The 16,395-nt window shown below is 40.8% G+C and overlaps 1 protein-coding gene across 2 annotated transcripts in view; it reads right to left on the bottom strand.

Annotated features, from left to right (window-relative positions):
- The window catches only part of SMAD5 (SMAD family member 5), a 50,044-nt gene extending 34,342 nt beyond the window's left edge, over positions 1-15,702 (bottom strand). Inside the window, exon 1 of one of the 2 annotated variants that reach the window (XM_047864310.1) lies at positions 15,578-15,702. The gene's annotated coding sequence lies outside the window, so the exon portion shown is untranslated. Of the gene's footprint in view, positions 1-14,519; positions 14,629-15,577 lie in introns of those variants that run through there. The other variant, XM_047864301.1, reaches the window with a different exon arrangement.
- Positions 15,703-16,395: the final 693 nt, after the last annotated feature.

The raw sequence follows: 16,395 nt of genomic DNA, 5'->3' as shown, positions 1-16,395 counted from the left end.
TACATAATACCCCAATGGCCATTAGATGGTAAAATAGACTCAACATTGTTATCAGAAACAATTTTTTTTTTAATGTTTTTCTTTTTTTTTTTTTTTAATTTTTTTTTTCAACGTTTATTTATTTTTGGGACAGAGAGAGACAGAGCATGAACGGGCAAGGGGCAGAGAGAGAGGGAGACACAGAATTGGAAACAGGCTCCAGGCTCCGAGCCATCAGCCCAGAGCCCGACGCGGGGCTCGAACTCCCGGACCGCGAGATCGTGACCTGGCTGAAGTTGGACGCTTAACCGACTGCACCACCCAGGCGCCCCCAGAAACAAATTTTTTTTAAAGAAAACAGTGAAATATCACTCCACATTACACATAAATCCCGATGACCCAGCAATTCCATCCCTAGGTATATATAACTAACAGAAACAAGTGCTAGCGCCACCAAAAGGCAAATACATGTTCACAACAACTTTATCTGTAATAGTCCCAAATTGGAAATAACCCAAATATCCATCAACAGTGGACTGGGTCAATAAACCATAGTAACAAATTCATAAAACAGAATACTTTACAGCAACGACAAAGAGCTAACACATGAAAAACATGGATAAGTCACACAGATAAAATATTGAAGAAGTCAGATACAAGAGATTACACATTTTATCATTCCTTCTCAGAAAAAGGCAAAACTAACCTACGTCACCAGAGGCAAGAAGGGTTAACTAAGTGGGGACAAGACAGTCCTCTGGGGAGACAGAAATATTCTACATCTTGATGTGGGTGATGATGACATAGATGTACACATATGTAAATGTTCAATAAGTTATATACCTGAAATTTATAAAATAATCTTTAAAAAAATTTGTTTGTGAACTGATCACTTACAAAATTAGTTCCCATTCACTAACACTTCCCTCACCATAATGGCTTACAAGCCACCAGTGAAAGTACAAAGTTTGCAAAATACTCTGAAATTTTACAAAGTTTATTAAAATAACGGCCAACAATGTAGGGTCGGGGATTTAATTTTACCCTACCATTCCCCACCCCCAAGCAAGTAAGTTAGTCTGTTAACTGTTTCACGGATGCTGACGAAGGACATGGGACTCCAGATTCAGAGACAAATGACTTTAACACTCATGGACAGACAGCAAGCAGCATAAGCATCAGATTTGCAGTTCCCTTCGCCTCCAAGAGACCCGCAGGAGTGATGTGATATTGCCAAGATGGATGGTACTTCTGCAGTGGGTTTACACTGATAGGGAACAATGAGCTGAAAGAATTCACCATGTTTACACTTACAGTAAGCAAGCCTATCTTAGTGGAGAGAGAACAGCTTCACTGACAAAGGATTAAGAGTGATCCTTAGTAAAATCAGTATGTATTTTTTATGGATATTTTCACAAAAAACACAAAAAAGCTCTTCATGTTAGTAGCACGCATGACAAACATAAGGGATGCCCTATCATGCTAAATTATCTTGTGAGAAAAATTAAGCCTATCCATCAAACTTGATCCATTCTTTGTTCACCATAAGAATACATGTTTACAACTGTAACTTAATGTTTTTCCCAAGTTTTAATTTTTGAAGATGAAGTCCCAATCAGACCTTTTATTCACAATTTAGTATAAAATACAGATCGAATTTTAAATGGTTTCATTTTAAATGGGTTTCTTTAGAGCCAATTATCGTTAGTTCAGGAAGACCTAAGTGTAGCATGAGCTTTTCTTAATGACTTAGTTATCCTTACGAAGCTCTCCGTTGCTGTGCTGTACTGGAAATTCTCTGTACAAAGCATGGAACATGGGTTGCAATGTTAATGACTGAAGAGACAACAGGGCATGAATGATCTTAAGAAGTTACCTACAGAGGTAGACTTTTGTGGGACATTCGGCTTTCTTAAAAAGAATATAGCTATTTCAAGGAATCCAACAGCTTCCTTTCTACAAAATCAATTGCTAAAGCAAAAACATTAATATTCCTTTGATGATGATGATGATGATAATAATAAAAAACCACTAACATTTATCGAACACTATGTTAACACTGTTAAGGACCTTACTCTGAGAGACAAAAAAATCATTAAAATCTCGCAACAGCCATATCAGGTAAATTCCACTATTCTCATTTTACAGATGAGAGAACAAGGAAAGAGAAATTAAAAGTAACTTGCTTATTTATATAGATTAGAAATAGAGCCAAGAATTGAAACTTGGCAGGCTGGCTCCAGAACTCACACTCCTAAACACTGTACACACGGTACCCTAAAAAGAAAAGTCTCCCACCAAAGAATATTCTTTGCTTAAAGACCTTCTCTACTGTTCTCCCTATCTCTGACTTCTCCAAAATACTCAAAGTGTTGTTATCACAACATTATATAGTTTCAGAGACCAAGGATAATCCTGTTCAATATGCTCACTTTCAAAGTGATTCTTTATACCACTTAACATACTTCATTAACCTCTTTATCTACTTCAACCCATTCTTCTCTCAATTGAACAAAATGAGTCAATATGTATGAAAGACTAGTGTTTATTACTATAATAAAATTATAAAAATAAAATTTATATTTTATTAAAATTTAATTAAAAATTTATATTCATTATGGTAGCCTTACTCCAAAGCCTTTTTATCTCATTAGGACATTTTTGCCACACTAATCACTAGAACACATAATTTTAACAGCCTAAATCTCACTCATTCACTTCATTAATATTTAACATTTAGGTTTCTAAATAAAATTGTTTTACTGGGATCAAAATTGCTGTACTGTACCCGTATGATAAGTTTTCTCCTGTAAACTATTCTGTAAAATCTATCAGATTCGAGACAATACCTTGATCCTCACAAATAAAACTATCACAGTGCTTTGGATACAGCAATAGATTTATTTTACTATCTTAAGTCCTTGGTTATAAAAGAATTTCTCACTACATACACAAAAAACAAAATAAAATTTTTTTTTCAACGTTTATTTATTTTTGGGGGGACAGAGAGAGACAGAGCATGAACGGGGAGGGGCAGAGAGAGAGGGAGACACAGAATCAGAAACAGGCTCCAGGCTATGAGCCATCAGCCCAGAGCCTGACGCGGGGCTCGAACTCACGGACCGCGAGATAGTGACCTGGCTGAAGTCGGACGCTTAACCGACTGCGCCACCCAGGCGCCCCGCAAAAAACAAAATAAGATATTATACTTTTTTCTAGTATGCATATATTAGCATCTGTAATATGAACCACAAGTAAACATTCAATCCTTTGAAAATCAGGATATGACTAGGTTTTCTAGTAATCAAAATGTAGAATTTTGAATCTATTCATGAAAAGTTGGTTCAATTTTTCACACCTCTTTTGCTTTTCACTAAGTAAAATGAATTCACAAACACTGAGAACACCAATTTTCAGCTCAGTCAGCTGTGTGCATAACCATCCATAATACCTTCCTATAGTATCTCTAAACTTATCCTAGTAATAAAGTCCCCAAAGCTATACTGAATAACTTCAGTCTTCAGAGGTTACATATTGCTAGGCAATTAATCTGGTTCTCTGTGCTCCCATTCCACAATGCCTTCAGAGTCTACTGAGGCACAAACAGACATAACCAGTGCTAATCTTGATCTCAGACTCACGGTCTTATTTACACAACACACATTCACTGAGAGCACCTAAAAAGGGCAAACCACTAAGCAAGAAACTAAAAGGCTAAAAAAGATAAATCAAGTCCAGACTAAAACTTTAAAGAATTATAAATTGATAAGCTATGAAAATATGCCCATACCTCTCTGCAATGCACAATGGAGAATGGCAGATGCCCTAAGGGTGTAGAAGGTGCTACAATAAATTAAGGGGATGGCCCTATGGGGACAGGGGAAGGGAGACAAGAACCACCAAGTAGCTTTATCAGAGGCATAAAAATAATTGTGAGTAAAGACACAAAATCTGAGTTTTCATCCACCAGGATGAGAAAATGATTCAGTTTGCTAGAACTGAGGTGGTAGAACTAAAGAACTGGCTAGAAATATACAATAAAATAAGGCTAATCTACACACAGATAACAATATACGCATTGTAACACATAAAAACACCAGATCTAAAAAGTCTAATAAACTTGGGTTCAAATTCCGGATTTAACATTTACACCTAAACCTCTATTTTTTCCTATTTTGTATAATAAATATCAGTTCTGAGAATTAAATGAGATACCCACTTAACTCAGTGCCTGGCATGGCACATTCTCAGTAAAGGAGAACTGCAGTTACCACTGTTGCAATTATCATGAACATTTCTGAGATCAGGCTGAGGATTTCAAATATATAGCTGAGCTACTTTATTTCAATGAATATACAAAGCCATCTACTTAAGATGTACCATTATTTTATTAACCTTGAAGGAAGAACAGGTTGCAAATTAAACTATCACACAGTGCTTTCTTATCACTTAAAATTTTTATTCACAGTATCAATCTCTGCCCTCAGACTGCAGGTCTGAAGTGTTCCCGTATTACCCCAGTATTGTCATTCAAGCTATGGACATCCCTCCTGCAAGTTCTGATACTTGCTTGATCTTCCCAAAGGGTGTACATGAAAGAAATGACAGCAACATAAACAGAAAGGCAGAGTTTATGCACCTGCAAGGACAACTGCAACACAAATGTCACCTAGCTAAAACCAATACTCAAATGCCATTGATTATAAGACACCTCCCAATTTCAGAGATGTTACAAGGTGAAAAAAATGTAAGTACACCTTATAAGAAATAAGGAAATAACGCAGCTTTTTCTTTTTTCCTCCCCCAAAGTCCCTTCTCCTGCTACCCACCCCCCCTCCATCACTTCCCACCAGTATCTGCTGTTCTCCTTTCTTTTGTTCTCATCCCTTTGACTCTTCTTTCCTGCCTACTCTTTATTCATTCCTCATAGCGTCTCTCTCCCACATTCCTCGTTGCTTACCTCTGTGCTCTCCTCTAAGTAAAAAGGAAAATGCATTTCACAGCCCAGATATGTGAGACAGTGTTCTACACGAACACCTGGCTTCTAAGCAGATTCTATTTGTGCCTCTGCCATCTTCATCCTGGGCCAGTGATCACATTAAAGCTATCCTAATGTACACCAGTGGGAATAATACATATTTGCTACTATTTTTTAAAGGTGATATAATTAATTCCTAGGAAAACAAGGAGACTTCAAGGAACTGAAATCATGGAATTATTTTCTTTTGCAATAAACATTCATAAGAAGCTATTTCAAATTTGTAACATTTAATGTTTAACATCTTTTACATTTTAACCTTTATTTATAAATATCAAAGGCTTATTTCAATAGCCTAATCAGGGAGAGAAGACAAATTCTGTTTTCTCTTTTTTGCTCTGAGGTTGTACTATACCAAACTTTTACAATTTTAAGTGTCAAAATGAGCCTTTTCCTTAGAAGTCAAGTCTTATGACAGTAATGCATAGTGGGCTAACCAAGTAAAACAAACCAAAAAATACAAATTAAACTGAACAGTACCCAAAATATTCCTTTCAGGGATTTTCTATTTCTAGCTTTAAAGCCAGAGAATGTCCCCAAATCTAAAATCCTGTTAGGAAATACCTGTGACAACCTGTGTAAGTTGAGCCAGTTAATTCCCATCAATATTGCAGTTTGAGTAAATGTAACTAAATCTGGTGATCAAACACTGTGAAACTTAGATCTATTTAGGGGGATCATAAATAAAACAGAAAGAAAGAGGAATTATTCCAACATAACTGGAAAACAGGAGAGAAAGAAGGTAAAAAGATATATTTGTAAATAAGAATGAAGAAAAAATTAACTAGGCTGCAAATGGCTAGTGACAAAAAGTGGAAGGCTTCGCCAGTATATAAAACATCTTAGCTCTGCCTAGCTCTGGGTCCTTCCCCCACCACATACATTGCAGGGAAGTGGATAAAAGTCTTAAGGATGAGGCGAGGATAACAGCACATCATTTCTGCACATATTTTGGGAATGCTTATCACAAGCTCAAAAGAGGAAGATGACAATCTATAAACCACAATACAGTTGTTAATAAAGAACAAGAATAAGAAAAACCAAGTATTACTAAGCCAAATGAGGCAGGAAGAGGACAATTAGTTTGTGAAGCAAAAGGGAAAGGCCCCAGAATGAATGCCAAACAGGGAAAGAATGAATACAGGGCTACAGCCCTGCTGCTAGAAGGAACCCTATTTGCAGTGTAGAGTTCTAAGCAGAAAGACACGTCCAAAGAGGAATTTCGAGAAGTCAAAAATGGCAACAGCACATGACTAAGTAAGAGACTTAATTCAGGAGGCAGAGGGTAGATGGAATATATGGTAGAAATCCAACTATGACAGGAGGACACTCCAGCACAATGGTACACAGACCAGGACAGGGATGGCAGTAGAGACAAAAATGAAGTGATGTGATGGGCATTACAAATAAAACATCAACAGGATTTGGTAACTACCCAGAAGAGACCAAGGGCAAACAAGAAAGGTAACGGTTTAAAAGCTGAAAAATAAAGACATCACTTACCTAAAAAGGACAATTCTAGGTCTAGCCAAGAGGAGGCTGTGGAGGGCTGGGAGGAAGTAAGCACAGATGCACGTCCTGGCAATAGTGAAACTAAAGCTCAAGAGAAGAGGGATGTGTAGATTTGGAGGACCATAGCAACAGAAGGGAGAGCTGACTCTGAGAGGGCAGGTTTCCTTTACTCAAAACCGGCTGAGTATCTAATAAGCCAAAAAGTCAGGCTGAAAAGATACTATCTGTAGTATCAAACATCTTAAAAAGTAATGGAAAGAAGAGAAGGTGTTGTGAACAGCTTCATATGCTGGTTAGTACACCGCTTCATTTTCTTCTAGATTTACTTTCGTATGATAACCAAGAAAGATGAGCCATTAAAGTAAAATTAAAAATATGTACAGCAAGCAGAGAAGGCCAGTAACTGAGCAGGCAGGAATGTGTGTTACTTCTTATACCAGAACTTGGTGGGACTTGAGAAAATAACTATGACCTATTACCTGCCATACCTTGGAAGTTTATAGTCTACCTCTGTTTATGAAGACCTGACTGGATGACTTTTTCATTACAGTGGGGTTTTTTTTATTTCTTAGAGAAATGACTGCTCCCCAGAGCTAAAAAACAAAAACAAAAACAAACAGGTAACAGTAAGATTGAGAAATCCTTGTGTGTTAAGTTCCCTGAAATTCTTCTGCGAACTTTCAATTAATAATGCAGAGTACCCTGGAAATACAAAGAAAAAGCAGTGGTACCTCAGAGATATATTGAGAACATTATACACATTATAAAATTAAGAAACATCATGCATTACAGAAGAATCTAGCATATTACAAAACACACACACACACACACACACACACACATTAATTCTATTTCAGCTCAAGCATCCCTTCTTCAGGAAGCCTTCCCAGATGGTGATGCAGAGACAAAACCCCCCTCTTAAACACTCTTACTGCATCACATAACTCTACTTTGTAGCACTTAATACACTATATTTTTACATTTATCTGTCCAACTCCGTAAGAGTACAAATTCTGCATGAATGTATATTAGAGGAACCATACCTATTTTCACTCATCACTGTAAGCCCGGTGATACACATGCTCAAGAAATATTTGTTTAATAAATGAAAGAGAATGAGCACAAAAAGCTTTTGAAAGGGCCTTAGCTGAAGGGGTAGGGTACTTCTCACTTTCTGCTTCATACAATTCTTTACTTCTTAAAACAAACATACTTCCAATATAGTCAGGGGAAAAAACAAATTTTAAAACCAAAGTGCAGCTATACCTCACCCATATTAAAATCCTTACTAAAGAGAGGATTTGTATGTCAAGAGACATTCATATTTCAAAAAAATTATCTCCAACAGATCTATCTAGGACTATTCAAATTTAGAAGCGGAAATTTAAGAAAAACCAATGAGAAACTAGGGGCAAACACTTTCTGCTCTCAAAAAATATTAGTAAGAATTCATCTTTCAAAGGAATTTATCTTCCTATACTGGAATGTCTTTTGTACCTCCGAGATTTTACAAAGGCCATTCTCTGCCCAAACCACTCTCCTCAAGCCCCAACCACTAATTTCCAAGCTCTCTTGGCATTCAGACTTCAGCTTCAGTGTCATCCCAGAGACCTTCCCTGATCACCTCATAATCCTATATAAAGTAGGTGTTCCCCAATCCCTCATCTAATACCATGTTCATTTCCTTCAGTGTATAAATCAATTTGTAAGTGTTTGCTGACTTACATGATTTTTATCTCTCTCACCAGAGAATAATCTTTAAGAAACAATACTAAGCATATTCAGAGGACCTTTGAAATTTATTCAAGTAATTCATTCAGAAGGATATTTTCTGAGGTAGCATTCCAGGAGCTGGGAATATACACATGAATAAAGAGACCCAAAACGCTTGTCCTCGGTAGATTACACTCCAGAGGAGGGAGACAGACAAAGGCAATAAATAAGCAATACTGTAGTTTGTTCGGGGAAAAGTGCTAGGGAGAAAAATAGAGCAGAGGAAGGTGAATGGGAAGTGTGGTGGGAGAGGTGTGATTTTAAATAGGGCAGCTGAGGTGGGCCTCACTTAAGCAGACACCAAGGGAATCAAAACATGAAGGAAACAGGAGCAAGACAGGCAGACATCTGGGGGAAATCATGGCAGGCAAATGCAACAGGCAATGCAAAGATCTCAAGGTGGGAGCACGTCCGGCACATTCTGAGAACTGCCAAGACCAAGGTAGTATGAGAATAAAGTGAACGAGGAAGGGAAAATAATGAATGGGGTTCAGTAGGTGAGAGACCCAGATTGGACATCCTGCATATAAGGGCAATGGCTTTTACTGTAACTCAAATGAGGACTCATTTGAGAGCTCTGAGTGGAGACAGGACATTTTCTGACAAACATTAAAGAACTAACTACTCTGGCTGATGTGTTGAGAATAAACAGCAAGGGTAAAAGTGGGAGACCAGTTCAGAGTTGCAGTAAGCTAGGTGAGAGATGATAATGGCCTAGATCAGAGTGATGGCAGTTCAGTGGGGAGCAGACAGCTTCACATGCATTTTAGGGAATAGTAAGTTTCCTGATAGAAGAGATACGGGGAATGTGAGAACACAGGCGTCAACAATGATTCCAAGGTGTCAAGCCCTGACAACTGGAAGAACAGGATTTGTCATCAACTGATTTGGGGGAAAAGTGATAACAAAGCTAAAGGAAGATCAGGAGTTACATTTTACATACATTAAATGTATAAATAAAATGTTATTAAGCTTCACCAGGCTTCCATTTCAAATGAAATCATATTAATATGAAAACCCAAAGATCCTGTTCTTACCTCAAGATACCTAAGTAGGACCTCCTGACCAACTCCCAGAAGATATACACAAACCACCCTCCAAACGCATCCCTAGACACACACACACACACACACACACACACACACACACACACACACGGTTCGTGCCCAGACTTGACAAAACAATTCACAGAAACAGCTCCTTCACTTTCTGCTCCAACACCTCTCCAACTGCTTCAATCCAAAGTAAAAGGCAAGTGACCAATCCAAAAATTTCATCCAACACTGTTAGTCAAAACAAAATCTCCTGGGCACATCAACCCATGCAAATAAATGCCCATACGGTTGGGTCACAACCCACCATGATCTCAGCCAAGCCTGTACAAAAGAATTACAGATGGGGGTCCTAAGGAAACGCATTTCTCATAACCATCCCACAAAATTCAGATTCGTGAGGTTTGAGATTAGAACCCTACCTGCCACCATTTCAACAAGAGTCTTAGGGTTTACAGCAGGTCTGAGAAACAAGGTCCTTAGAAACATGTAAAGAAGTCACTTGCAAAGGTAACTGTTTTTGTGGCTGGTGGGGGTAAAGCTCTAAAAATATCTTACCCTTATGGCTCTAACATCAATAGTAGTGACCACGTATCCGCACCACCAGTGTCAAACCAATCCTAGATCCAGACATACAATTACTAAAACACGTAAGCCACATCCCTGGCTGCAGGCAGAGAAGAGAAACAAACCAGGACCAAGTCTGCCCACAAGCTTGCTTGCTTGCTTTCTTTTTTCAAATTTTTTTTAGTGTTTATTTATTTTTGAGAGAGAAAGAGAGAGGGAGACAGAGCATGAGCGGGGAGGAGCAGACAGAGAGGGAGACAGAATCCGAAGCAAACTCCAGGCTCTGAGCTGTCAGCACAGAGACCGACGTGGGGCTCAAACTCACAGACCGTGAGATCATGACCCAAGCCGAAGTTGGACTCTTAAACAACTGAGCCACCCAGGCACCCCTCCCACAAACTTTCTTGATTCAGAAATCCTACTATTCTTTATGGGAACATCTATGAGGAAGAGGGGATACAACATGGGCACCAAAATAACTTTCCTAGAGAAACATTTAAATCACTACTTTTCCAAATCGTGGCTCTCAATTTCCAAAGATATCAAAAATTCTCACAGTGGATTTCAAAGCCAGTCAGGAGCTGAACTCATGTTCCCTGACACTTCTCACAGATTATCTTGCATAGTCTCTCTGTGCCCACACAAGTCTCTACGTTTTTATCTCCCACATCCAGACTTTTGTTTCCCAGTTTTTAATCACTCTTTAAACTTCACCTGCTCCTCTAAGTCCTCTAATTAAGCAGAGCCTGATCTAGATGTATACTCACCCCCACAGAGCCTGCAAGATTTCCTCTATTACTACCAGATGTGTTTGAGTATACTTGTACAGGCCTGTAGGCACAGGAATAGACACAGAGCTGGTCAATCATTATGGTGCTTTCCTTTAAATTATAAAATCGTCAAGGGATACCAAATCATTACATTACCAAATGTGTCTCTGGAGCACCAAGCACTAACCTGAGTACACAGCGCTTTAGGAAGATGGTCTCCACATACCTCATGTGCACCCCAGAGTTCAAGTCACCTACTCAGAAGAAAAGGGAGCAAATATGGCTCTGGATACCTTTTCAGCTGTTGTCATCATTCATTTAATGTATACTCAGCTCCAAAGAGTGGAAATGGAAATGGTCAGTGAGTTAAGTAGGTACTCACTTAAGTGGGCAGAAAGAGGTGAATAAGGGGGGGAAAAAAACAAAAGACTAGCTTTGAAATATTTCCACAGTACCCCCTTTTCCTGGGAACACAGAAACCTGAATAACTAATACAGCCCACCAGATAGGATGCAAGGCAGATCCTGACACATCATGAAAACAAAAGTGAACAAAACAAAACTTGCCTTGAAAGCACCAGCCATATTCTGAGATCATAGTTAAACGGGCAAAGCGTAAGGCACGTCTCAGGACTCCAGGTGCTAAGCTCAGAGAAAAGTGCGATGGTGACACTAGCTTCTTTTCTTACTGTTATTTTCAGCAGTAACAAAGTAACACATATATACAGAAATCAAAAGGGGAAATCCAGTTCAAATCAGACAACAGATCAAACCATTGTCAGATTTTCAGAGTATACTCCTCTGTAAATTGGATGAACATTACAGAGACTAGTACACCAGAGAATTCAAAAGCAAAACCTGTTCACAAAATGTACTTTAACAACTAGCTTCCAAAAGTGAATTTCAATTTTAGTCTTGCCCATACAGAACTGTCTGATAAATAATTCTTTCTTCTAAAATACTGTCACAACCAAGTCAGGAATATCACAGTAAAAGCAGGAAGAAAAGTCACTGAAACCACCTCCCTCCTAAGATGGGGCCAAAAATGTCTCCAGCTAGCTGCCCAAGACAAACACAAGCAAACAAACAAACAAAAAACATTGAAGAGCTGGAAACTAGGCGATTATTTATGAAAAACCTACTAACTCTGTAATTACCCCCTCTTTCAAACAATAAAAATATTAGAATGTAAACATGATGTACGAAAATGGGAAATTAGCTGGTCCTAACAACAATCAATTCTTCAAAACGAACTGTGTATCTTAACCTTCCAACTAGTACACATACTTCTCGGATTCAGAGTTCTAGATAACGACAATAAACTAGATAATCTAACACTAAAAATTTCAATTACTGTTATTCTATTAGGTTTGGAAGTGGAAAAACAGGGTGTGAAAAGACATGGATAGGCTTCCTGGGGTCGTGCACCATCTTCTTTGGTGGGAAAGCACCCTATCTCCCTGCAGCCTTCCTGGGTCGTAGCCTTCCAGATAACTCTCCTCTCCAGAATAATCAGACTGGTGGAGTTACAAATCATCTCTCAGGCTGCAACTGTCCTTTATAAAAGGAAATCTTCAATGTCTTTGACCCTGAGTCAAGCGGCACACCCATCAGATATAAGGCGCTGGTAACGTGAACAAATAAACTATTTTGGCTTCTTCTTTGTGATTAGTATGGAACATACACACACAAAGAGAGAGACACGTGGGGCGCCTGGGTGGCTCAGTAGCCTAGGCATCCGACTTGGGCTCAGGTTATGATCTCGTGCTTTGCGGGTTTGAGCCCCACGTCGGGCTCTGTGCTGACAGCTCAGAGCCTGGAGTCCACTTCGGATTCTGTGTCTCCCTCTCTCTCTGCCCCTCCCCAACTCACTCTCTTCTCTCTCTAAATAAACATTAAAAAAAAAAGAAGAAGAAAGAAAGAAAAATTTAAAAAAAGAGAAATGAACACAGACCCTCCAGAAGTAAAGAGAACAGGCAAAAATGATAAACCAAAGGAATAAAGGCGGCTATATCCTAAAGTACACTCAAGCAGACTCTGAAATTTATCCAAATGTGTGGCTCACTGCCTAAACCAACATATACATCTGGTAATAATAAACACTGATAAGTCATAAACAAAAAGGGCTTTCTTAATTCACACACTCTACAAACTATTGGTAACATTAAAATTTACATAAAGCACTATCAAACAATATGTGTAAAACAGATTTTTTAAGATAGCATTAGTATTTCAATTTACATTACTAATAAGTGAAAAACTGGTATTTTACTGTTTGGTCTTCAAAAACAGAGAATCCAGTATCTTTGATTTGACCAAGTTACAAATCTGTTTCCAGTAGACAGAGAAAACATATTGCCTCTGTTTAACGCAAAGGACAAAAAAGATCATCACTGCAAATCATAATGTTTGGGTTCATGATGAAAACAGGAAACAGACAGGCTGCCCAGGTATAATTATGGTTATAGTGTAATGTGCCTTCAGGTTCAGCCAAGAATTAAAACTCAGTGAAGAGTAAGCAGAATTTACTTGCCTCTACCTTGCTACAGAAGGCAACTTTTAATAATACTTCCAGCAACATGTTACATAACTAACAGTAAACAACATCTGATTCAAACCTCATTAGTAACAACATTCTGCCACTGTCTCCCACTGAAATTAATAGCTGACTTTGCCAGAGGGGAAAGAAATGCAGCACATATCAATCTACCCATTTCTGTGGCGCCTACCGAGGTGAACCAGATGAGTAGATAATACCAGCAAATCTGCACGTATTCTACAAAAATATTCTTTTTTCAGTCCACTGCTGACTTTCCTTTTCACCACACTGTATCATATGGATGCATTTAAAATCTAAGAGGAAAGTCAGTTGAGAATGTTCACCTAACTTTTGTTGCCGATCTCAGCTATTTCAAACCTGAAAGGAATGGAAGGATAAATAATGAATGAAATTTTGTAACAAAGATACAGGGTAACATTCATGTGATAAAAACACCCATGTGAAAAAGAAAGGCACACTGACCAAGGGATCTGCAATAGAGAGGGAATATAGATCTACAAACAAACAAAAAAAAAATTAAAATTTAAAACTCTAAAACGTATTATGCACCACTTTTGTGAAGGTTATATTTTGGTAAATTGTCTCTTACGACATGTGCATTCTTGTCATCTTGGGGTTCCCCACAGAGGGAAAAAATAGTTACCAAAGAAGGAGTAAAAGAAAAAAAAGAAAGTTGTACAAATCTGTAAAATAATCCCTTACTTACTGACTCTGGAACACACTAATTTCACAACAGTATCCTGATCAATACCAAACTGTCACACTGTGTCTAAGAACTGTTTTGCCTACAACGGCCACTTCCACATTGACACCTTGCAGAAATCTTAGAACTCCTTTCAATTAAAATTGAAAACTAACTCGTTCCGGGCAATTCGAGTCCTCTTAAGGAAATCCAAGCGCTCTATTTAAAAAGAACTTAAATAATTTTTAAAACAACAACCCAAGCATCCTTTACTCTCAACTTCTGTGAGGCCAAGCCACGACCTCCACCTACCCAGCCTGTTGCTAGATAAGAGCACTTTAGGCAGTGCTAGGCAACAGGCATGATGTGACAAACCCAACCAGACTTCAAAACTTTTTCCACAGAAAGATAAGGTAAACAAGATATACTTAGCACCACACCCATTTAAACGCACAAGCAGCCAGGAATGTTCCTCCCCCCCTCGCCCCCCCACCACCCCAACAACTCTTAGACCTCCAGCTGGTCAGGAAACAATGTCTCTGCAATCAAGATAGCGATCTGGCCCAGGGTGTTCAGGCATTCCTCACCTCCAGGCTGGCCTACAGCTCCATTCTCCAATGCCATCAAAACCAGAATTGGAACATTTTGTTAGGAATCGGGCAAACGTCCAAATACCCGGACTATCCTCGCCCCAGTTCTTTTTTGCAACCAAAATCTGTTTTGGCTACTGAGCATGCTCCAACTTAAGACAGGCGCCACATGGGAGTTTTCAAAGCTTAGGCTCCAAACTCCACGTAATAACAGCAGCTGAAAGGGGAAGAGAGGAAAACGGGCGGGGGAGGGGGAGAGCCCGGAATATGAATTTGAGTACTGATATTAAAGTGAAAGACCGGGCAGAGGCTGAATGTGCAAACAGGCACGGCTTGGCGTTTTCCTTGCAGCAATGCAGAAGTTAACACGAAGGGGAAGGAATCTTTGCAATGGTGAAAACTGGCACGGCAACGGGCAGAAACCAGGTCTAACTACCAGCTGAGTGCAGTAGCAGGTCACAAGTGCCCAGAGTGTAATTCCCACCGATAAGCGTGGATCCTTATCTTTGAAACACAAAGCGACGGCGGCACGGATTCATCAAGCCATTGGACAGCTTTGCAGTGTAGCAAGCAGACCGGATGGCTCGACCGAGCACGGCGATCCTACCAGGGGTGTGACTGAGGGTGGTGCTTAGATGAGGTAGAACAAACCGCTCCTCTGGACACAAGCAGCGCCGGGATCTCCCCCCCCCCCCCCGCCCGCCCCCACCGCTCCTCCTCCGCCTCGAGGGCGTCCCGAGCGCCTCCCTCCACAGTCCGGGCGGCTAAGGCGGCGCAGGAGCAAGGCCAGCCACGGGACGCCCCCGGACGCTGCACGGCCTCCGCAGCGGGACGGGCCGCCCCATCCCCGGCCGCCCGAACCTCTGCAGGCCGGGAGTCGGCCTACCTCTCCCGCCCCGCAGGCCCGGGCGGTTTCCGTTCCGCCCGCGGCCCAGCGCCCCCACCTCGGCCGGAGTCCAGCCACTCCGGCCTGAGGGCGAGCTGCGTCGCGGAAGAAGCTGCAGCCCCCAGCCCGGCTCGCCCGCTCGCCCGCCCTGGGCCCCACACTAACTCACCCGCCGGCTGGACGCACTCCCCCGGCGCCGTCGCTGCGCTTTCCCTCAGTGCAACTTTATTAGCAGCTCGGCCGCGAGACACGCGCACGGCGCCCGCTCGCCCAGGACCCGGATGAGGGAGGGAAGGAGCCGGGGAGGACGCCGCTGGGGTCTGCGCATGCGCGTCAGGGGTCGAATGACCGCTGCGGTGCCCGAGGGAAGGAAGCCTCCGCGCCGGGCTCCGCGCGGCCAAGTCCAGCTTCCGATCCGCCGGAGGCTCTCGCGGCAATGGCCAGCCCCCGAGTGGGAGTCGGTCAGCTCCTACCGCCACAACGGCCACTAGTAGTCTCCACTCACCAAAGCAGCCCAGAAGATAACAAAATAAAACTATTGCCCTCGATAGGGACAATTGCGGATTTTCTCAACTGCAAAAACTGTTAAAAAAAAAAAAAAAAAGATCTTCCGACACAAGTTTGCTGCTTTCATTGATTTTTAAAGTAACTATATAAATCTAGGTGAAGAGAGTCCTCTTCACTTAGATCTTTCTATGAAAACTAGCTTCAAAACAAACTTGAGAACAGTTTCTTACTCAAGGCAGCCCTGAAACACCTCCCATTTGGAAATCTTGGAGCCTCTACTTTCCCAACCCCTTTTGAGTGCCTGAACTTGGAGTTCCCCGAAGTAGGACCGTCCATGTTGGGAGATCAACCCCACTAGTTCGGGATACACACACCCTTCTGGACAGGTGAGGCCAGTGAGGTGCACAGAGGTCACCAGTAGGCTGGCATTTCTCCAATCCGCCTCCTGGGACAAGAATCTAAGTCTCTTTCTTAGTCATT

This window comes from Prionailurus viverrinus, chromosome A1 (genome assembly GCF_022837055.1).
Source record: "Prionailurus viverrinus isolate Anna chromosome A1, UM_Priviv_1.0, whole genome shotgun sequence".
In the NCBI taxonomy this organism is placed as follows: domain Eukaryota; kingdom Metazoa; phylum Chordata; class Mammalia; order Carnivora; family Felidae; genus Prionailurus; species Prionailurus viverrinus.
The sequence above is the reverse complement of the archived record's forward strand: the minus strand, read 5'-3'. Positions and strand labels throughout refer to the sequence as shown.